The sequence below is a fragment of the Perognathus longimembris genome, chromosome 25 (genome assembly GCF_023159225.1).
Source record: "Perognathus longimembris pacificus isolate PPM17 chromosome 25, ASM2315922v1, whole genome shotgun sequence".
NCBI lineage: Eukaryota > Metazoa > Chordata > Mammalia > Rodentia > Heteromyidae > Perognathus > Perognathus longimembris.
In genome coordinates, this window is record NC_063185.1 from 583,589 (window position 1) to 607,927 (window position 24,339).

Here is a 24,339-nt window from a genome sequence, read left to right on the forward strand (position 1 = left end):
TCTCTCACTTTCTTTCTATCACAGGGAAGCAGACAGCCTTGACCTGGGACCTTTCCTCTGCCAAAACCATGACAAAATAGAGTCCATGAGACTCTTATCTCCAATAAAGCACTCAGAAAAAGCCCATGTGATGCTGTGGTTTAAGTCGTAGAGTGCTAGCCTTGAACACAAAGAGGCCTGAATTTATAACCATGAAAGTACTGTGACTGTAACCAACATATGCTACAATAACCTTGAAAATAAGTACATTCTTAGCAAAGATTTCTTCTCTCACACAGACACATGCACATTCACACACTTGAGTTGAAGGAGAATGAATTTTGGGCCTCATGATTCCTAGGCAAAATACGCTACCATTTGAGCAACACCTCCAACCACTTTTATTATGTGTTTTATATGCCAATACTGAGGTTTGAACTTGGGTCCTAAGCACTCTCCCTCAGCATTTTTCCTTCAATGTTTATGTTCTACAACTTGAGCCACACCTTCACTTCTTGGCTTTTTTTTTACTGGTTAATTGGAAATAAGAGGCTCATGGACTTTACTTCTCTGTCTGGCTTCAAACCTCAATCCTCAGATCTCAGCCTCCAGAGAAGACAGGATTATAGGCATGGCCATGGGTGCCTAACCAACCCTTTTTGTGTTGTCTATTTTGAAGTTAGATTCCTATTTCATGACTCCACTGAACTGGGCTATGTTAGTCCTACTTGTACTTCCAGCCACATGCCACTGGGCCCAAACCAGGCCCAACTAGACAACAAGGATGTGTGTCTACTGCCAGCTATTGGTGAAGGTAAAGTCTCATGGAAAATTCCAGGCTAGCTTTGAGCCACATTTCTTTCAACCTTCTTCTCAAAAAGCCAAAATTACAGGCTTGAGACATTGTGCCTAGTCAGAAAGTTTTAAATGGTTTTCAGAATCTGAAATTTTAGACCCTGAAGACAGGCAGACTTTGAATCCTGTGACACTTAGCTCATATACCTCATAGGAATCAAATTCTACCCTTTGTGTAAGCCATAAAGAAAACAAAAACAAGCCCCTCCATCCAAGCAGTCTTTTCTGGTACTTTTTAAATTGTGGTTTGAATTACTTCACATGAATCACAGATGTTTCAAAGAAACAACAGGGAAAATTCAAGCTTCTTAGGAAAAAAAATAGGGAAAGCCTGATTGGTAGTACGCCCACCTGGGTGATAGCAATAATAATCCATCATGAATATTGGTTAAAGGTATCATGTGCTGACACATTCAGAAGTGTGACATTTTTGCAAAAATGACAGAATGAAAACCACTAAAATTGTAAAATCCTGAAAGACGGGGATAAAGAATAACAGAGAAATTGAATCAAATATGTACATGGATGGTAACATCACACAGAAACGTCTTTGGACAATTAATAAACATTTATAAAAATATTTTGGTTATATACAGCTCTGTGCAAGGCACTATTCAAAATGTTATAGGATATAAAAAAATGACTTCCAAATATGAGTTGTGAATTATAAGATTAAGGCTACTTCAAATTGGAGCCTAACGTGGGTGGGAAAACATAGTCATAATTCAATGTTCAGTATTCCTGTATGAAAATGGAACTAAGTAACATGAGGAGATGGGTCTGGCTGAACAGATAAGGAAAGTGATGAAAAGGCCAAAACTGATCAAGATGCATTGTGCTTATAAACCTGCTGAGTTGAAACCACTTTGTTTTGTAGAACTCCTTACAAATAACAAAAGGGGGGGAAGAGGAAACATATAATTTGCTTCAGTATATTCCTTTGTGATTATCAAGCTGTTTTGTTTGCTTTTCCTTTTGTCTTGTTTTTTCTCTTGGTGTAGGCGAGAAAAGCACAGAAATGAAGGGACAAAGGCTGAACAAATGCAGCAGTGGTACTCATTACACACTGTTGAAAATGAACTATACAACAAAAAACTGAGAGATAACAAAGAGAGTGACACTGTTAGAAACGAAGTGCATTCTTTATCTGACTTACATATCTGTAATTCCTCTGTACATCACCTTTACAATAGCAATAAGAACTGCATTAAAAGCAGATCAGTTTAGCCTAACTGATTTAGGTATAGACATTTATTAATGCTTAAAAAAAACAAATTGGGGAAGTACTTATAATTTCATCAAGTTAAAAAATAAGAATAAAATATGTCACAGTGAAACCCACTAAAATTCTAAAATCCTGGAATATAGGAATAAGTAAAGAATAATATAAGCTAGGTTCCAGAGGCTCATGCCCTGTAGTCATAGCTTAATCAGGAGGCTGAGATCTGAGGATCATGGTAAAGCCGGACTGAGCAGGACTGTCCATGAGACCGTTATCTCCAATTAACCACCAGAAAACCAGCAGTAGAGCTATAGGTCAAAGTAGTAGATTTCTAGCCTTGAGTGAAAAGGCTCATGGACAGTGGCCAGGCCCTGAGTTCAAGCCCTAGGACTGGGGGAAAAAAGGTAATATGAGACATATCTAGTCAAATATGATATGTATACACATATGGTAATATCATGAAATCTCTTTGTACATAACAAATCAAGAATAATACAATAATACATATTCACATATTAATGATAATAATAATAATGATATGCACTTTATTAGTAGTATATGGAGAGCCTAAGAATATCCCAGTGTGTAGGTAGGTACTGCCAGACAAAGCTCTTCTACTAAAGCTTTCTTTCTTTTTTAAAGAATTACCCAGCGTTGCTTAATATGTTAAATATGTGGGAAGTAAATAGTAGTTATGTATGAACAGGACAAAATTTGAAAATATGTTGAAATCAGACCTTCTTTTTGGTAGGTTAAATATTCCACCTTTGTCATTTTTTTCCCAACAGTTTGATTTCATGTATATGAAATGTCTTCAATAATTGCACTTAATGAGACTGTGCACCTTCATTATAATGCAGCTGTAGGAATGCATGCACAACCTCTAGGTTTTAATATTTGGAATGTGATTGGCTCTTAGGAATATTTTTCAGAAATATTGATGTGTTACAAGTGCCTGAGAAAGGAAGAAAGCTCATAAATTTTAATTATCCCAATAAGAGTTTTGACTGATTGTTTTTCTTTTCTTATTTTTCAATAATGCCCAGGGGGATATTTTGGATTTACCAGATGGACTTAGATTAAAGCACTATCATCTAACACTGTATGTTGTATATAAAAGGTGATATGAAAAGGCTTCTTAACAAATACTATTTGTAACATTTTAAAATTAATCTTAAATAATATGAGCTTGGTTTTCAACCTAATTAATATTAAAACAAATGTAAAGAAAGTTAAAAATATTGTATTGCATATGACTGAATTGGTAGTCAGCTCCGAGGTAAAACATTCCAAGCAAACAAAAATCATTCATAACAATACATCAATCCTGTCATCAATTGCATAGTTGCCCTTATTTTCGTTATGATTGCATGCATTCATTAAATCTATCAGTGGTTAACAATTAAAATGTTTTGATTTCAGTGCCTAACAACAAATTAAAATGTATGGATTTCTCAAATGTTTGCTTATTTAAATTTATTTGACCTAAGCCCAATCACATTATCTATTCCTTGTTTTTCTGTTTTGTCTCAACCACATAAGTGAAGTACAAAGTCCTTCATAGTAAATCTATAATCAGAATCACATTTAATAAAATAATTGTTTTTCCCTGAAATAAACTACTAGAATTCACTATTCATCTGGACTATACTCGACTGCATGTACAATTATCAAGACTCTGTCATGGCAGAGTTTTGGAAACCTAAACAAAAGACATGATTTCCAACCTCTAGTTTACTATGTAATAATGTAAGACATTATAACTTTTTAATGAACATTTTATTGTGAAACAGCATTACTAAATTAATATAGAAGAGATGATATTGAAGCTCACCACAAATAACCAATGGGTAAAATCATCCTTCCAGTAACTGGAGAATTCAGAGATCATGTTCCTAATCGAGAACTTGTTGAGCTTTCTCTCAAAGCGAGCTTGGACTCCACAATGAATGAGGGCCCTCTGGCAAACTCAGAGCAATCTCTCTGGAATGTCCTAGCAGTTGCAGTTGTCCAGGCTGCCCATTCACCTCCAGACACAGCAGCCTCGGAAGAAGCATGGACCAATCCATCCAAACACTTGATTCTGGAAGCTTCTTCCTGTAATATGACAGCAAGTGAAAATTTCCAGATTGTGATTAATTCTGCCAGGTTGCTGAAATTTGAACCCTCCAGGCCAGCTCATTGCCTGACAGTCACACACAACATGGATTTATTGCATCCGAGAATAAACTACAATTCTTGTGAATCCTAATTCTTCCTTATCCAGAAAACAGTCTGTGTTCCCATGGCATTGTTTGATCTATATCCACTGAGACAATGGACAGCAGAAACTTGTCGAAGTTCAAATTCAAGATTTGACACAAGAAGAACTTGAGCCTCCTTTGGCTTCCAGCACATTCGGGATTCTTCTCCCTCATCAGAACCTCAATCTCCGATTAGTCATGTGACAAAGCCAGTAATAAAACCACCTTCCACAAAAGTTGATATAAGGAGCAAGATGATTGCTTTTCCTACAACAGAATCTGGCAAAACTTCTCTGGAATCTCAGAATCATGGCCCTTTGGAAGTGAAGGGGCAGATGTCATCTTTTGCTCCCCAGCTCCTGTGAAAGTCAAGTGAGTGGATGAAAGCTGAGAGGTTCTTGGGATTTTCACTTTGTGTTCAGATGTTCCCCCACTTCTGGTTTGTTGGAAAGCAATAGAATCCACCAGGTCTCTATCCTATATTTGCCCAGAGATAGAGAGGGGTGCTCCCAGTTCGGGGCTACTGAGTATCACCCCGTTAAAGAGCCTCATATGAAATAAAAGTGAAGATTTCAGCTGTCTGGAAAAAGTATCAGAGTAGAAAATAAGCCAGAGACGGCTTGCTCTTCCGGGGACACCTCCATAAAGGAGATAATTCAGTCAGGTTCTGAAGGCCTGCTTCCTGGAGCCACCATCTCCCACTAGCACAGGGGATTGAGTCCGCTGGAGGTGTGTGCCCCAGGACACGTGCGCGCATTCCTGCCCACAGGAGTTGGGAATTAAGGAAATAAGTCAACACTCACTAAAGCTTTTCAGTCCCAGGAAGCCTCTCCCCATCAGGCATTCCAAATATGGTCTGCAAGCCGAACTTACATCCTCAGACCGGTCAGCTGGAGGATTCCAAGTATTCCTTGGAATACTTGGATGAAGTCAGAAGTGTTGCTGTTCCACTAATGGGTGAATCCCTTGAAAAAAGTAGAATTCATTTTGTGTAAAGCATATTACCTAAGTTTTAATTAGGAACTTTGTTTTTCTGCACAATTATCTTGTTGTATATGTCTTGTGAGATAAATTCGATGTAACAGTCGATTTTTGTTTTGAGGAGTTAATCCTGAAAACTGACTAAAATATGTATCTAGTACATGATAGATAGGTAGGTAGATATCTCACTTTCTACTATTTCTATTCTAATAAGTAATCCTGAGTTTTAGCATTAGGAAAATATACAGATATCTGTTAGGTTTTTAAAGTAGGTAGCCGGTAAAGGAGAACGCCACGCGGTATTCAGGCAGGAGAGAACATTTATTACCGAACTGCTGGCCTGTGGCCAAGATGATCTATGGCCGGAGAGAAGGGAGAGAGAGAGAGACCCCCACCCAGCCCTGCTTTATTTAGGGCAGGGGCAAGGGGTGTGGCCAGGTGGATTAGGATGTGACCTCAGGGAAAGGGGAGGTAACTGCCTCCAGGTCTGCAGGTTACCCAGGTAACTGGGTGGAGACTTAATGAGGTGGGGGCATCTGTATGTAGCCCTCAGGGAGAGGACCTAACATTCCAGCCTTTTAATAGTAATGAAAAAGGACGAAGACTCTCTCTGGCTGCTTCCTGCTGGCAAGGGGCGTCGACATTAGGGGTAAAAGACAGAAATGTGGCCTCTCCTGGAGAAGGCAAGCAGCAGGGTCCCTTGGTGGTAGATGCCAGTCCTTGAATGAAGCCTGGAAGAAGTCTCATGAGGCAGGGGCTGGACAAAAAAAAAATATTAAGGCAAAAGGAAGAGTTTAGGACACAAAATTAAAAATTGGATGACTTGGACAGTTCTTATACTCAGGCATGGACATTAGATGGACAAGCTACTATCTCTTGATCCCCCGGCTCTGATTAATTTTGAAAGGGCGAGACAAAGTGACTCCATTTAGGATCTGACATAATTCTCCTCTTACTCCTCTCCATGATCCTGTTCCCTGAACTGGCTGAGTCCCAGGGATCTAGGTGCTTGTTGCTGGGATGGCTTGTCCCCGATGGCATTCACAGGATTTGAACTCAGGGCCTGGGCACTGTCCCTGAGCACTTCTGCTCGAGGCTAGTACTCTACCACTTGAGCTCCACTTCCAGCATTTGGCTGGTAAGAGATAAGTCTCTTCAGCCATGCTTCCAGTCTGGCTCTTCGCTGATTAATTGGGAGTTGGAGTTTGAGAGAGATTTTCAGCCCTGGCTGGCTTCGAACCGCAATCCAAGGAGTCTTTGTCATAAAAGCCCTTTTTTATTTCCAATTAAAACAACAAGGAGACCAAGGGGACTAGAGCTTACCTGTACCTTGTCAAGAATTGACCAAATACTTGCCAGAATTCTGCAATGACAAAACTCAGTAGATGTGATGAGTTTTAGCACAGATATATAGCTAGATGGACATACTAACAAATGACATTTACACAGACATACACACTGTGCACATAGGTTTTACAGCATGCAAAAATGAATTTCAGCAGTAGACTCTTGGAATTCCAATAGTAAATGACTTCTTTTCTTTTTTTTGCCCAATATTTTAGAACCACGTGGTCGGTTAGAAAAACAATTTTGCTAGCAAACAACAATTTTCAGATTATCAAATGAAGAAACCATATTTTGATAAACGCCAGTGGGATGCCATGTTGAGGGGGGTGGCAGGACACAAACACACTAACAGAGAACACGTGGCATGGCATAATGGCGCCTGAGCTGATGCCTGTTAAACCCAACATTCACCACGTGGTCAATGCTAGAGAAAAGAACTTTTAGATCTTTGCCGACAAAGCACATTGGTGGTCAAGCCTCAGTTTCGAAGCTCTGTGAAAAGAGGCAGCTTTGTAAGCAAGGCACACAACGATGGTACGACTTGGGAATTTTATAAAGTAAGCAAGTAAGCAGGAAGATGAGAGAGAGGGAGAAAAAGGAAGAGAAAGAGGAAAAGAGAGAGAGAGCCTGAATATAAGTGACTTCTAACTATTTACCATTGCAGTGGCAAAAACTGTATCTGAGTGAGTATTTCGAGCAGGCCTCGCTGCACTGTCAAGAGGCGTGCTAGCAGTGTCCCGGCTCGGGTGTGACTGTGATGTAAAACCCAAAAAGCACTGGAGGGAGGCGCCTGGTGAGTGAATGAGCTTACCGGGCAGAAGCGGCAGGCAGAAGCGGCAGAAGCAGCGGACGGAGCGGCAGAGAACCGGAGCAGCAGCAGTTTCACTCACCAGGGTAGACACGTGGTGTGGAGGTGGAGGTGGATGTGGAGGCCAGCAATGGTATTAGTGAAAAGTGCCACGTGGCGACTCGCAGCAGTTCGGTTCGCGGAAAAAGGGCCGTCAGGACTGGGCATACTCCCAGAAAAAGGAGAAAAATAGATGGGAATTCCGCCTGTCCTGACTCTTAAGCCCTTCCCAAGTCACGGCACCATATATATTAGGTTTTTAAAGTAGGTAGCCGGTAAAGGAGAACGCCACGCGGTATTCAGGCAGGAGAGAACATTTATTACCGAACTGCTGGCCTGTGGCCAAGATGATCCATGGCCGGAGAGAAGGGAGAGAGAGAGAGAGAGACCCCCACCCAGCCCTGCTTTATTTAGGGCAGGGGCAAGGGGTGTGGCCAGGTGGATTAGGATGTGACCTCAGGGAAAGGGGAGGTAACTGCCTCCAGGGCTGCAGGTTACCCAGGTAACTGGGTAGAGACTTAATGAGGTGGGGGCATCTGTATGTAGCCCTCAGGGAGAGGACCTAACAATATCATTTAGACCCCTAAATGTCAGTTGTCCACTATCAAATTCCCTATCAACACTGTCAATTTATAGAATTCAGTTCTAAGAAAATTTGACCTCAAAATGCAATAACCATCATTTTAGTTTCTTATTGAACTAATATATTATACACATAATTAAATGACATCTTCTGAGGTTAGCCAGGAAGAATAGGAGAGGAAATGCATAATTTCTATTAAGTCCTAGAAAATATTGCTAGTATATTTCCTTCTTTCATTTATTATTACAAATGGAAAGCTTGGTATATAAGCTTCACTGTGAGAGTTCTTCTTTCTCTTTTTTCCTTTCTTCTTTCTCTTTTTTCCTTTCACCCTTTTCTTTCTTTCTCTCTTGCTCACAAAATCTCTTTCTTTCTCTCTCCTTCCTTCCTTTCTTCTTTCTTTCCTTCCTTCCATCCTTCCTTCCTTCCTTCCTTCCTTCCTTCCTTCCTTCCTTCCTTCTTTCCTTCCTTCCTCCCTCCCTTTCTTTCTTTCATGCTGGTACTGGGAATTGAACTCAGGGCCTGGGAACTATGTCTTACGTTTTATGCTCAGGGTTTGTACTCCATCATTTGGGCCACAGCTCTGTTTCCAGCTTTTTGACGGTTAATTGGAGATAAGAGTCTCAAGGACTTTCCTGCTCAGCTGGCTTCAAACTGTGATGCTTAGATCTGAGCTTCCTAAGTATTGAGGATTACAAGCATAAGGCACCAGCAAATGGTAGAGTTGTGAAATTTCTGACCCAGCTAGCCAGCTCATCTGTTCATAAATTAGAAGTTAAATATAATCTATAAACTCAAATACAACACACACTGTGAAGTATTCTTATTATATACTTAAATATAATAGCTTATATTACTAAAATTATTAGTTAATATTTACATTCATAAAGTACATAAAATATGAATACATCAGAAACTGAGATAGAATGAATACCTTTTTAAACATCAACTATATAAAGACATTTCTATTACTCCAGTTTTGCTTTGTGCCATCCAAAACGAGGTGGACACTCAACTTCAGGAAATAATATAAGGCTACTCTCTCAAACCAGAATTTTATTTAAATTCTCATGGGATCATGACACTTTGTACTAAATCTTCAATAATAAATGATGTTGTGGGTCATTTCAGTTTTAATATGAAGTGAAAATTTAACATATGTCTGGTAACCTTCTCTTTTTGAAGTTCTACTCAAGATAATATCTATCTATTCATCCAGAAATATAGAGTAGAATACTAATAGGTATATTAATAACCAAATGATGCAAAGTATCTAAATGTCCATCAGTATTCAAACAGATATTTGTATAGCCAGGCATTGTAGAAAACGAAATCAATGAGCATGGCATCAATCTTCCTGTTTTGTGTTTTGTATTTTTTTCCTTATTGACTTGCAAGCTCTTCCCACATATCCTGAGTCAGAGAGCTCATTGCTGATTTACCTTCTGGTTGTATATATCTTTTTGCACTATGCTCTATTGTTTATATTTTCATTAATTAATCATATCTCCTGTTAAACATCAAGTCTTAATTTCAGCATAATCTAGTTGGACTACTTTTTCTTTGTAGTTTTGACACTTTTTTAACCAATTGGATAATTATAATCACTGACCTAAATATAGTACCTTTGACCCCACAATATTGTGAGATTTAGACAATTTCTTCCAAGGCAATGGTAAATGGTCAGTGTTTCCATATGTTCAGGTTTTTGTTGCCTGTCTTCTGTCTCTCTAAGCAAACTCCCTCTCTCAACCTTCACCTCAGCCTCCCAGCCATCTCTTCTAAAAAGGTGACTTTCCTTGTCTTACAATTCCCTCTCTCTCTCTCTTTTTCTCTCTTTGTTGTTCCTGGATAGTACCCACACATTGTTATAATGTGCCCCTTTATCTCTGCTTGTTTGTCGGTTTGCTTGTTACTCATTAAAGCTCTGCCAAGTTTTCTTACCTTCATGACTTGTTCAGAAATTCGCCATCTTGGCTATGTTGTAGAATAAGGGTCTAGCCTCACCCAACTCTCCACCAAGCTTACTACTTCTCTACCCATTTCAAAGGCATGCAATGATCAATTCATATTCTGATGTGCCTTGCTAAAGAAGTTTCCACCTCTCTTCCCAGGCCCAGGAAACTGAGGTCCACCCATTTAATGTGCTTTGCTAGCAAAGGTGTCTAAACATAATCTGTTCTTGGCTACCTAGATCTTGGTTATCTGTAAGAAATTCTGTCAAAAAATTTGTGTTTTGAGTTTTGCCTTGCATTTTCTTTAGTGTTGCCTTTTTTTCCCCTAGCATTGAACACGTGGTTCTATCATAAAAACGGTCAAAAATGAATACTGCTACTGGAATTCCAAAACATTTATAGCTGATTTCATGTTTTAAAACCTTAAGCCTTAAAGCTCGTGCATAAGTGTGTAAGTGTGAGTGTGAACATGTTCAAAACAAACTCATTTTAATGCATAAAATCTATGATCATAATATAAAAAAGTCTTCCCTACAAAATCAACGTGCTTCTGTCTTACATTTTGATATTTTTGGTACTGATATTTCCTAAAATTATTTGCTTTTTAGCTTCAATTGTAACTACTTAACTGGCTCCACAGGCCAAAAGAAAACTTGGGCAGGTTTAAACTTGAACTCAAAAAAGGTTATCAGATTTGTGTGTTTCCAAATGTTTCAAAAGATTGTTACATTGTATTAAAGAGGTTTTCTTTTCAAAAATTCATTTCTTCAGTGTCAAAGTGATGTAAAGAGGGGTTACAGTTTCACATGTAAGGCAGTGTGTACATTTCTTATCCAACTTTTTGGTTAAAGAGGTTTTCTAAGGGTTATTTTGAAAGCAAATTAGAGCAAAGGGTGTGTAAAGCAAAAAAGGAAGTTAGTAGAGTGGCTTTGAGGAGGGAATTAAAAATGGCTTCCTCTGAATAAAAAGAATTTTGGAAATAAGAATTGTCCTAAGTGTTTGATATGAAGTGGGGAAAAAGGAAAATTCAGACTGTCAATTTCACTTAAGTATTTGTTTATGTCAAGGTCTTTCAAATGAACACTTTTTAACACAAATGCTATTTTTCACTATCTAATGTGTTTGCCAAGAATATAATCCACCTTGCATACAGAGCTGACAATGGTTTTCAATCTTAATTAGTATCCTAAAGTGTTATATTTAATTAAAAATGATCAAAATCATTTAATCAGTTGCTGTTTAAAACTCAGTAATAGACAGTTTTGTGATTACAGATTTTATCCTCTGCAGTATCCAGTCAGACCCTAAGAGGGAAAGATTACTCTTGCAGTATTTATTGTTGACAAGTTCCAGGTGTGCCCTTGTTAACTACATTTTGATTTGATCTTCTTTCTTTAATTGGAAGTAAAAGGCGAAAAGCTCATTTGATCTGAGGATCACAGTTCGAAGCCAGCCTTGGAAGAAAGGTATCTCTGAGACTCTCATCTCCAACTAACCACTCAAATTCCAGAAATGGAGCCATGGCTCAAATGGTAGAGCACTACCCTTGAGTGAAAGAGCTCAGGGACAGCACCCAACCCAATGAACAAAAATGTCAACTGGTCAAGCCATCCCAGCCATTAGCACCTAGACCACTAGGACAAAGCCAGTCCTGCCAATGAAGGACCATGGAGAGGAGTAAGAGATGATGTCACATCCTAAATGGAGCCACTTTGTGCCTGCCCTTTGAAAATTAACCAGAGCCAGGAGATCAAGAGAAATACTTAATGAGCATGTCTCATGTTCATACTTGCCTTCTAACTTCTAACTTCAAGTGACTCAGGACAGTTTGCTCAGTTATGACACTTTTGAATCTGGCTTACAAATATTTGCGTATCCTCATCTCTTATATCATATTCTCAAAGCTTTATGATTTTGCCCCTGGAAGTCAATTTTCACTAGTTTTCTAGAGCCATGTTAAGAGGTTCACCTAAAACATCCAGTACACTCTCCATGTGGACTAAAGTTGAGCAATGCAAAGGCTACATGAAGACCCTGCTTCACAAATCCGACTGATTTAGGAGCTGTCACCTAGCAAGAGATGCAAGTGCTATAGATTGTTTTGTTTTTCCCATTGCACTCTATTCCTTGGCAGCAGCATTGTATTGATGTGACTTCTTTTTATGACTCTAAACAAGCTATTTCTTCTATTTATACCTTGGTTTTCTAGTATAAATTGGAGACTTTAACAATTCTTCTTGTTACTTCACTCTATATCCTGAGCATAAGGGTCATATGTTACCCCAAACAAGACCCTGCTAAGTTGATAATCATACCTGGCATTAGACTATACAGCATTCTACAGCCAAAAGGATTTTTCAAAATCATGTCATTTCTACATTCAAAAGCTTTCCATGGATGCTAAATGACCTTAAGGTAAAATCTACAGTATTTTATACAACAGGCAATGCTCTTCATGAACTTCTTGGCTATTTCACCAGCTTTATGTTGTATCTCTTTCCTGTTGTTGTCTTCACTCCAAAGGCACCAGTTTGCCTTCTCTACTTCACATGTTATAAATGGTCTCTTTCTCTCTCTCTTCCTAAGTTGTGAACAAGATTTTTTCCTTTTTTTCTCCAGTGTAACCTGGCCCTATTCATTTCAGTACAAATTGTCTTGAATTGGTTTCATACTAGAGCCTCCCCATCAACAAGCCAGGCCCCCTCCTCTCAAGGCTTCCTCATAGTCTGTGCTCCTGAGCCATTAATGGTGTCATTAGTTATTAAAGATCTTTCTTCCCAGAGTCAATTCACTAACTCATCGAAAAAATATCATTATTAAGGTAATGCTGTGATGCTAATTAGTGAACATTAAATAATAAATGATGTCATGAAATAATGAATATTTAAAATGATCTGCTATCTATAAAAACATTCCATAAATACTATGAGAATATTCTCTATTGTTAGTTGTATCTGGTTCTGGAAGACAAGAAGATATTCAATACTTTCATTTTACCTCCTTCAGTGCTAAGCAGAGCAACTGTTCATCAGGCAATTAATAAAGAACTGTTTATTCAATGGCAATATTAAAAACATTAACTATCTGGAAAGTCTCAAAATTGAATAAGCATTGCCAATCCATTTCACAGTACCTATTAAAAAATCTTACAAGGAGGTAAGAAAGGAAGGGAGGGAGGGAGGGAGGGAGGGAAGGAGGAAAATGAAAATAAAAGGAGGGAAGACAGAAGGGCAGAAGGGAGGGAGTCACCAAGGAAAAACAAGTGGAAGGGAGGAAAGTGAGAAAGGATGAAAGAAAAAAGGAACTGAGAGAACAAGGGTTACCATAACCACAGACTGCTAGATTTTTTTCTGTCACTTGTTCTCACATCCAAAGAAAGAATCAAAAGCAGAAATAGCATTCGGAATGATTATACTCTCTATCTTGTATATTAAAACCAGTAAACACATTGGTCTTAATACAAAAGTCCTCCTTTAACTCAGGAAATGAGTCTACTTCGGTGAGCCATTAGGGAAATCTGAGTTCTCAGACAGTATAGAAAATAGAATCTCCACAGTATACATTACACAGCAAAAATTTTGCCCCTTTTTGCATTCAAAATAGATCTATCACTAGATGACTGTCTTTCTCTTCAGCTTTATCTAAACAAGAATCACAATAAATGACACTCTTAGTGATATGACACTCACACAGCCATTTCTTGAATTGATTCTTGAGGCATTACTGTTAACAGAGAGGAGGAGGTATTATTCGGTTTTCTAAAGCTCAAAGACTTTGTGTAAGTAGCTAAGAACATACAGACAGAATGGAACAAGGTAATCTTGGTTGAGCTCATACCTACTGTTCTCTGTACAAAACTGTGATTGCAAATCTGGATTCTAAAGTATTGTTCATTAACTTGGTATCTGTTACATTTCTTAATATTTTTAATTATTTCAACAAAAGCTTGAAAATTATTCCTCCTAATTTGAATACTCTCAGAAGTTTACAAAGTTTTTAACTCAAAAATTTATTTTCCAAGCTGATAACTCTTGCTTATAATCCCTAACTACATAGTGGGCTGAGGCATAAGAATAATGCTTCAGAGCCAGTATAGGCAAACAAATTCAAGAGACTCTTATTTCCAAACAGGAAAAAAAAGTTGAAAGCAGAGGTGTGATTCAAATGGTCAAGCACCAGCTTTGAGAGAGAAAAAAAAGCCAGCAAGCGTGCAAGGCTGAATTCAAGGCCAGTAATGGCACAAAAAATATTTTTCAGTCAGTCATTAAAAAACAAATAATACTATATAGGTAATGCTAATTGAGCATGTTGGTATTCTTCTAAAAACAGTATTTCCTAAGTTCTCTTAAATCTTATAAGCTATTATACAAAACCCTACATTACAGACACAGAAACTCAAGCAAAGTGAATCACCATCAACGAAATTATACAGTAAGAAAGTGGTGAAGCCTGGGTAAAAGCAAGGTGAAACTGCTTACCCCTTCTTTTGGATGGCTATGTCCCAACCCAAAGGGACATTCATCTGGCTCTAGTCAATCAGGAGTCACAGAGCTCATAGTCATATTGAGGGCAGCTTTTCAAGAGTGCCAATAAAGTATCACATTTCCAAAACATGCAGGACTATCTCAATAGAGTTTTAGCATTAAGTAAGTTCTCACTTTAGTTTTATCTGATTTGTTATTAACAAGTCCGTTTTTATGATGCACAATTTTCCTTATAAAAAAAGACTAAAAAAGAAAATAACAACAAAACATGGTACCCTACCAGGAACAATAATACGTTTTAGAATAAGTTAGTTTAATAAGTTGTTATTGGTTCACTGTAGCATCTACAGATGCACACCAGAGTCAACACTACATATATTCTAAGCCTAAGAGGACTGTCCTTGAGGCTTGGCAAGGAGGAGGAGCAACCTAAACAGGCTACAGCTAACAGCCAAGAGCAATGAAGAGAGCCCTGAGTATTGAGTAAAAGGCTGCCAGTTAATGCCAATTCAGCATCATCCAGGAACATGGATCAAATGCTTATCCTGTTTACATCATCCTGTTGTAAGCACCAAGTGAATTAAAGCAACAAAAAACTCAAAAGTGTGCTAGTATTTGACTTTTGAAACCCTATATGCAATGTAAAACAGGACTCAGGTCCATCCAAAACATATGGGTCAAAGTAAGCTCACCACATTTTATGTTGTTAATGTGAATGAAGCCAGCTGACTAGCAGACTCTTGTGAGTAGATATATGCATTGCAAACACACAATATACATACACATACACTACTTTCATCCTTGGTTGTCAGGGAAAAGTTCAACCAGAGATGGGGAAGAAGAGCTGCAAACAGAAGGCAACCATGAATCCTCAAGAAGTACAGGTTAAATCGGGACAGGTAGGGGAAACAAGATGCTAGAAATCAAACTGTTGCATTCAAAACCAATTCCTCCACCCAGATGGCAAAGGGCCACCTTATGTACAAATCCTGACTATCTAATATTGGCTTGCCCTTTCTCCTGGTTCCAGATCTCCATAGGACACAGAGCATGCTGATGAGAATGCTGAGCCTCCCTGTCTGCAATATAGGCTAGTAGGGTTGATGATTAATACTGGAGAAAAGAAGTGGAATTGCTACTGCTGTTTTAATTTTCCCAGTGTCTGCTGGCTGCCGATATAGCTTCTAGCCTACAGCAACGTTTGTTAAGCTCAGAGCATGTAGTTACCATCACCATCCTCTCACATGTCTCCACTCCATCTTCTAGTGCTCCTTTCCATCCAAGGTCACCACAATCCATTCATAACTTCTTTATAAAAGTTAGAAATGGATGGAAAGAGTAGGACAAATAGTCATTATATCCAATTCATATATAACATACAACTCTATAATTGAGAGAAAAGATTGGGGTAGACGCTGAAAATGATGAGTCAATCAAAATGTATTGTGCTCATACTATAATTTTTTAATCAAAACTCCTTTGTCCTACTATCTAAAATAAAAAATAAATAACAATAAGAGTCAAATGGGCAGATCTCTGGCTAGGAAGAACATTTTCATGAAATTTATTCTCTTTCTAGCCAGTGTAGAAGTTAGAATATTTTCTGTAAAGAAACCTGATATAAGCACTGTCCTTTTAAGGATAGTCACCAACTTATAAAGAAGCTATTTTAGGTTACCCACATCCTGTTATAAGAATCAATCTAGAGGTTGGAGCCATGGCTCAAAGGATAAAATGCCAGTAAGTAAAAATAAATTGTTTTTCTAACAAGTTTTGGCCAGGTGTCTGGGTTTAAATTGATTTCTAAAATAAATTTAATCCTTTCAAATTAACTACTTGCAAAATATTGTGAACCTAGTCCTGGCTAATGAGAAAAAAAATGGGGAGGGGGGAGGGAGTAACACATTAGGGATATAACCTGGGTAGATTGTCCTCTCAGCAGGCTTGCTTGTTTGGCTTCCTCTCTCCGTAGCACACTGTTCTACAGAAGTAATAATCATACCTTGCTGAGCACCTTTCAAGTTTGTTTTCTTATTCCTGTGCAACATTTCAATAACTCCAGGCATTTCCAACATCAATAAAATCCTATTACAAAGGGAAAATCATTCTCCTCACATTTGTAAAACTTCATCTCTGTGTGTCTTCATTTTTCCTGATTCACCTGTCTTTACAAATTTACAGAGGACTAAGGCTGGTTAGCTGAGAAAACAGACTGTCCATGTGTTTGTCAACAATGATGCTTGATCCTCTATAGAGCAGAGCCATCGTGTCCCCATGTCCCAAGACTGGAGACTGAACCACAGCTCACTGCCAGGCTACTGCTTTCCTACTGCTGGGTATGCACTAATGACAGTTGAATTCTCATCATATAGAGAATAGATGAAAGAAATCATGCCATCAAAGAGAAACCCATAGAAAGTACATCCAAAAGCTGAGAGGAAAGTAAATTATCACTATAGAGTAGATCATTCTGTTTTATTCTAGCCATTCTGATGGGTGTATAGCAATATCCCACTGTGACTTTAATTTGCGTTTCTCTAATGACTAGTGATGCTGAACACAATTTTATGAGCTTACTCGACATAGTGTATCCTCTGGATATCATATGGTGAAATTTCACAAGTTGTCTTTTGAACAATTTCTGTTTATACTTACTGGGACCTGAAAATTCTTTGTGTGCTTTCCATACTAACATGCTGAATAACTTCAAACTATATTCTTCTACTCTGTACAAGGAGTAGATGTCAAATGTTATATCGCTTAGCCTACCCAAAGCCCTAAAATTACTTACACTGAAGTCTATAATGTTAGGGGTGAGCGTAGAGGAGAGTAAGTCTTACTCCATCTTAAATTTACTGAGAACTTACCAGCCCTTGAGAATTGAAAACAACAGACTAGCTTGTTTCTCAAATAGTATCTCCAGTGATTGCATCAATGTTGGAAAACAGCCAGTTTTCGTAAGCACTTCAGATTCCAAGAAATGTCGAAACTACCCAGACTGTTTGGATAGTCACCGCTTCCTGTACTCAGATTGTGTAGTCTGCTTGACCACCTGCGTTGTGGTTTTCTCCTTTATAAGCCCAGCCTGAAAACCGATCAGGGTCGCAGTTATGGCTCCTGAGTCTGTGCTGCGTCCCTGGCCCATCAGCTTATCCTTCCCCCAATAAAGATCTTTCATGAGACGGCCTCTGTGTGGTGGACTCTGGAGGGATGTGGAATCCCATCCCCGAACCCCATAACATATAACTCATTTTGATTTAATCTCTATATGAGATGTTGTGGTTAGTTTGAAGTTAATTAAGCCCAAAGCAAGAAGTGGAGCTGTTGCTCAAGGGGTAGAGTACTACTACTCTTGAACATGAAAGCCAAGGGGGTTGTGAGACCCTCAGTGCAGGCCACAGGATGGGCCGACATTTTTGAAAAATAGACTTTTCTGTTCAGAGAAGTGTTTAATATTGTCTTTTAGTGTTCCTACTTTGTGTTGTTATCTGGTTTTGTTATGACACTAAGTTTCATACAATGAATTGGAAAATGTTACTTTTCCTGTTACATAAAAGAGATCTTATGGACACATAAGGTAGAAGCCCTGAATTCAATTTCCAGTGCCACTGAAAAAGAGAGAGAGAGAGAGAGAGAGACAGAGACAGAGACAGAGAGACAGAGAGACAGAGACAGAGACAGAGATACAGACAGACAGAGACAGAGAGACAGAGACAGAGAGACAGAGAGACAGACACAGAGACACAGACACAGAGAGAGAGAGAGAAACAGAGAGTACGTGTGAAAGAGAAGAAAAACAGGTTTGTAGTGTTTATTTTGAGAGTTTATTTTGTACTGCTTGGGTTAAGGTAGTTTTCAGCTTTGGGGAAATGTCACATTTATGTATGTCATTTTTCAGTAACCCTTTTTGTCTATTTGGTGACCTTTCTGGCCAATGTACCTTTCTGACTTGCTTATTTGATCCAGCCCTCTTTTCCTTGAGTCAGTCTTGTTAAAAGTTTCTCAATTTTATTGATGTCTTCAAGGACCAACATCTTTTTTTTTTTTAATTGAAGGAGATTATGGTTTGTGGTTTTTAAATATTCTCATTAGCCCAGTTGTACAAGGGCTTTCTTTGTGGTATTTACATACACATTATACAACATACCTCAATCAAATTCATTTTCTTTATGCCTCCTTCCTTTCTTAAAACAGTATCAACCAGTATTGTTCAAATCACTTTTTAAAACTTCTTTTATATATTCATTTTCTGTTTTCAATTTCATTCATTCCCTTTAGTTGTATATTTTCATTCCTTATGCTTATGCATGCCTCAAGTTTTTTTTTTTTTTTTTTTTTTTTTTTTTTTTTTTTTTTTTTTTTGCCAGTCCTGGTGCTTGGACTCAGGGCCTGAGCACTGTCCCTGGCTTCTTTTTGCTCAAGGCTAGCACTCTGCCACTTGAGCCACAGCGCCTCTTCTGGCCGTTTTCTGTATATGTGGTGCTGGGGAATCGAACCCAGGGCCTCATGTATACGAGGCAAGCGCTCTTGCCACTAGGCCATATCCCCAGCCCCGCCTCAAGTATTTTGTTCTTCATTTTCTACCATACTACAGAGGAAAAGAAATGATTGATTTTAGATTTTCATTATTCTTAACGTGTGCATTTAGTGTTATAAAATTTCCTATTATCATTGCTTTCTCTGTCTGCCACAAATGTGTGTACATGTGTTATTATTTTTTAGTAAACTTTTGTTACATATAACTTCATCTTTGATCACAAATATGTGCTGCTAAGCACATTCAAAGGTTTATTCAAAGGTGTCAAAGGTGTCTACTTCTTTTAACCAGCCTATGGTTTTATAATTTCTATTAGATTTCTTGTGGTAAAACTTCCAATGGCAAATCTCTCCACTTTTCTTCATGTGAAAATGGTTTTTATTTCTCCTTAACTCTTGAAAGATATTTCTTTTCTGAACAACAAGTTGTTCAACTTTCAATATTACACTCAAAATATATTCTGCAACTTCTTCCTGGCTTCCAAATTGTGGTGCCATATTCACTGTTGTTTGTATCATGACCCACATAAAACTAATGGAAATTTTTCTGGTTGGTTCTGAGGTTTCTTCTTTACATTAAGTTTTAAAAGTTTAGTTTTGTTGTGTTAGAAGATGATCCTGTATGCATGTTTTTTTTCACATGTTTACATTTTTGGCCTAAGATTTACATATGAGAGAAAACATACATCCTTTGTTTCTCTCACCTGACTTGCCTTCACTCAATATGATTTAGTTCCATAATCATCCATTTTTCTGCAATTATTATAATATTCTTCCTGATGAAGGAAATTCATGCTTATATATGCATTTATGTAATAATATATAATATAGACAATATGATCTATATATTATATACTGTATAGATTATAGATGTTATACATATTATATAGTACCTATATATTATACATAGATACATCTCTATATATTATGTATTATATATCTATATATAACATAGATACACAAATCCATATATATGTACATATATATGAGTATACATATGTCTCTATGTGTATGCATGTGTGTGTACATATATTTACATGATTTTGATATATTCATCAGTTGTGGAAACTCAGATGTTTCCATTGCCCAAGAATATTATCACTAGATCAAAGGGTAGTTTTATGTTTTTAAAGAATTGTCATATTGATTTCCTTAACTGGCTGCAGATTTGCAGTCTTGTGTTTTATTCAACTTCTTGAATCCATGCATTTATACATATTGCAGAATTTGGAATGTCTTTACTCATTAGGTATTTTAGTCCAATATGTGTTTTTTTTATCTGATGCCATCTTTGGGATCTTGACTTTCTGCTGTATTTCCTCTGCTGTTCAGGGCATACTTTCTTTCAGTTAATTTATTCTTTCTCTCACCTCTTCCATTTTGCTGTTAAGCATATCCACTAAATTTTTATTTATTTATTTTTGGTTCCAGCATGTCTATTATTCTAGTCTCTATTTTCTAGTGCCTTGCTAAAATTTTATTTCTTTCCTAGGGCTTTCTACTTTGTCATTTGCTTCAATATAAACATTTTATTATGACTGCCTTAAATTATTTTCCAGATAATTATACTTTATTATCTAATGTTGGCTTGTATTGTCCTTTGTCTTTAAGCATCATTTTTTTTCTTGCTCCTTGATATAATAAATAATCTTTTCCTCAAAATCTATACTTTTTTCCACTCAAATAAGAACTCAAGTAATTAATTCCTTAGAAACTCAAAATCAAAGTCTTGCAAAATAAAACTCTAAAAAGCGGGTACTTGTAAGATATTGAGTGTGGTCAAGGGGAAAAAGGTACATGAATGAGAGAAGTGGGGAAGAACGCAGTAGAGTCCATTGTATATCCTAAAAAAGCAGAAAGACTAAGACAGGGCTGCGTAGTGGTGGGATGAGTGAGTCATTGATCAAGATATGTTTTATTCATGAGCCGATTTATTAAATGGCAACTCCTTTGAACAAATGCTTAAAGATAATTAAATGAAAAAGTAAAGAATTGTTTTTTAAAAAAAGAAAAAAATGTAAGTATCTTTTATCTTAACTGTGTCTCTGATACTGGGCAGGGAAATGTGTTTTCATTTTTCTTTTTGTCCTAAACAACTTGGACTTGGAAAAATATTTCGGGGCTCATGTTTTCAGAGATTCCAGTTTATATTCCTTGTTCAATTAATTCTAAGCCTATAGTGAAGAATTATATCATGGGAGCAAAAGCATATGAGAGTATAGCTGTTCAACTAATGGTAAACAGGAAGCAGCCAGTGGACAAGAAGGGCTGAGAGCAAGGCATGCACTTCTGTAACCTGTGGGAACTACTTCCCATAACAAATCCCCACCACCTCCTAATAATGTATTCGAATTTGCATATACCAATGCATAAAGCTGTTGACTTGCTTTAGTGTCCTCCAGATCTAATCCTTTCTGGGAACACCCTTAGGTCTATTCTACTAATTTCTTAAGACATGTCTCTACTCAGTTAAGTTGACAATCAAGGTTACCTATTGAAAATTAATTTTTCTAGATGGCAGAACCTTGTGGCTTAGAAAAAGTAAAAATAATACCATACTACACATTATAAACAGGACAGGCAATGATCCCTTATTAAGGTTCAGCCTTCTTCACAGAAAAGGAGTTAGAATTGTTTAGAGGATAGTAGGCTTCTTGTTCAGTAATGGGAATAACAAGCACTTGGTGTTTTGTGTGAGTTGGGCTAAGTTTGGCAACTGCCAATTAGTTATGTGCATGCTTTCAAAAGATGTTTTCTGTTGGCACACAAGCATCTTTCACTGTATAAGACACATATTTATTCCAGAGGCCTATTGACCAAGTTAATTCTGTATTATTGTCTTTGAGAGAACATTGCTCAAGTGACCAAATGTCTTTGAGATGATATGCGTAGGGTCTATCTCAAGGATTGAGGTAGCAAAGGGGACAAAAATGACATGAAGACAGATATGGCAAGCCTTTACTCTCATTTTAGTTATTCATCAAATAGCTTTAGGCTGTAGTAGAAAATTAGTTATTTTATTAAAGGAACCTTTCAAGTTCTTCAAAGAAAGCCTTGGCAACTTATCATTACCCACAGACCAAAGGTATTGATAGAGTTAATGAGTAGTAATAATCAATAGATTATTCAACTGTATAAACTCAACTGTATAAACTCTAAAGTGATTTTAGATCACTTAAGAGCTACAAATTTCCTTAAACAACTTTATTTTCATTTGATATTTAAATAATGTTGTTTAGGATTATTTTCTATTTTAATTAATGGAAGTTCTGTAGGAGGAGTTTTTAGTTTAGAAATGTAAGAGAATCATTTTCTTAGAAAATATTATATATGAAACACAAGGATAGTAAGAGAACATAATAAAAACATGAGCCTCTAACTCCGATTTTAGATTTGAAAACACTAGACTAATTAAAAGTTTTTCTTCTCTGCCTGTGTAAACCAGATGCATGTCTGTCCGTGTGTCTGAGTGTGCACCATGGGACTTGTCCTCTCCTCCCCTGCTCTATTAAGTCTTAGTCACAAAACCCAAAGAACTAATATCCCAGAAACTCTTGATTGATGGATATCCCAGGATCACTGGAGAAAATTGCTTTTCATTTCACTAGACATGCCAGAACATGCTATGTCTCTTGATAGTATTTTTGCACCGCTTCTGATTTTCACTTTCTGGAAATTCTGCAGCTTTGAAACAGTTAAGTTCAACCTGGCACATAAACTGAAACCTGCCTTACAAGTATGAGGTAGACGTGGTGATCACATTAAAACTGCACATTGATTTCTGACCTCAGGCCCTCCAAGGAGAGTTCCCGAACTCCCAAGGGTGAAGTTTTACAAGGGAATCTTTGATTAAACTGTAAGATTAAAGAAATTTCAAGTGGCTGGACAGCTCCTTATTCACATGTTTGAGAAGTCCCATGAACATGTGGTAGTCTTTTCAAAGACAGTTGTAAATCAACTCCCTAAATTACTTCCAGATCAGTATTTTCATGCAAGGCATTAAACTGATGATTCTATCTGCCAAAGCACAAAATTTTGTTTTTCCAGTCAAACACACTGGTACAAATTCTTCTTGCCTAAAACAGAAGAAGCAGATGCTAATCTAACCAGTCATCTTTTCTGTAGATCAACAGCTGTGTGCTTAGGTAAAACCTGCCTTTTTATATAGCTGGTCATACCACTCAGGGAAAATATATATATGTTTCATGCAAAGATTCTGGCCAAAATTCCAAAGCTATTTCTCTGGGATTCTGAATACACTCTCAATGGGAAGTTTTGCATATAACACTGAAGTTTCCCAGTACCAATGGCACACAGGAGGCTGGGAGCTGAGGTCCTGGGTTGAAAGCCAGCCCAGACAGGAAAGTCAGGTGTCCCTTTTCTCTAATAAGTACCAAAAACATTTTTAAAAAATCTTGAGATGGAGTTGTGACTCAAGTGGTAATATGCTACCTTGATCAAAAATCAGGCCCTGAGTTTAAGCTCAAGACCACTGTGCACATATACGTGAGTACATATACACACACACATGCATGCACATGCACATACATGAAGTTCATTATCTGAGAATAAGGTAATTTCCCTCAGGCAAATTTATCCACATCCTCGTTTTTAAATCATAGACATCTGTGCATCATTTAACAATGGGGATAGGTTCTAAGCAATTCATTGTACAATTGTGCAATTATCAAAAGTTTTACTTGCCAAAACTAAGACAGATAAGCATCAATAATTCATGTAATCTTATCAAACTACTGCTTTATATGTAGCCTTCCACTGATCAAAATAGCATTATGAGAGACATAACTACATTTCTATACAGTATCCACCATAATCTTTCTCTACTCAGCTGTAAATCCTATGGAGGGATGGGCTATGTCCTCATTATCTTTAACCATCACTTCCTAGCAAAGAATTTAGCATACACTTGATATAAAATAAATAGTTGTTGTATATTGTTAAATGCTTGAGTTCATGTTGTTGAACACATCTGTAGGTACAAAAATTTCAATTCCAACATATTATAAACTATCCATTTATATTAAGGTTATAATTTGTAAATATTTTTAGTTTAGCTATACGAAGGAAAGAACTGCCTTAAAATATCAAACCTCTGGTTCTAATTAATTGTCTGTTAATGTAAATCAATTCTTCTGTGTTTCATTCTAAAGATATGAAGTTCATTTACTTCTTATTCTCCATTAATGTAATAATGAAACACCTTTTATATAAATCTTCTGAACACAAAAGAAACTTCTAATAAGTTAACACAGTAGCCTTGTTTGAAATGGTGAACATTTATTCTGT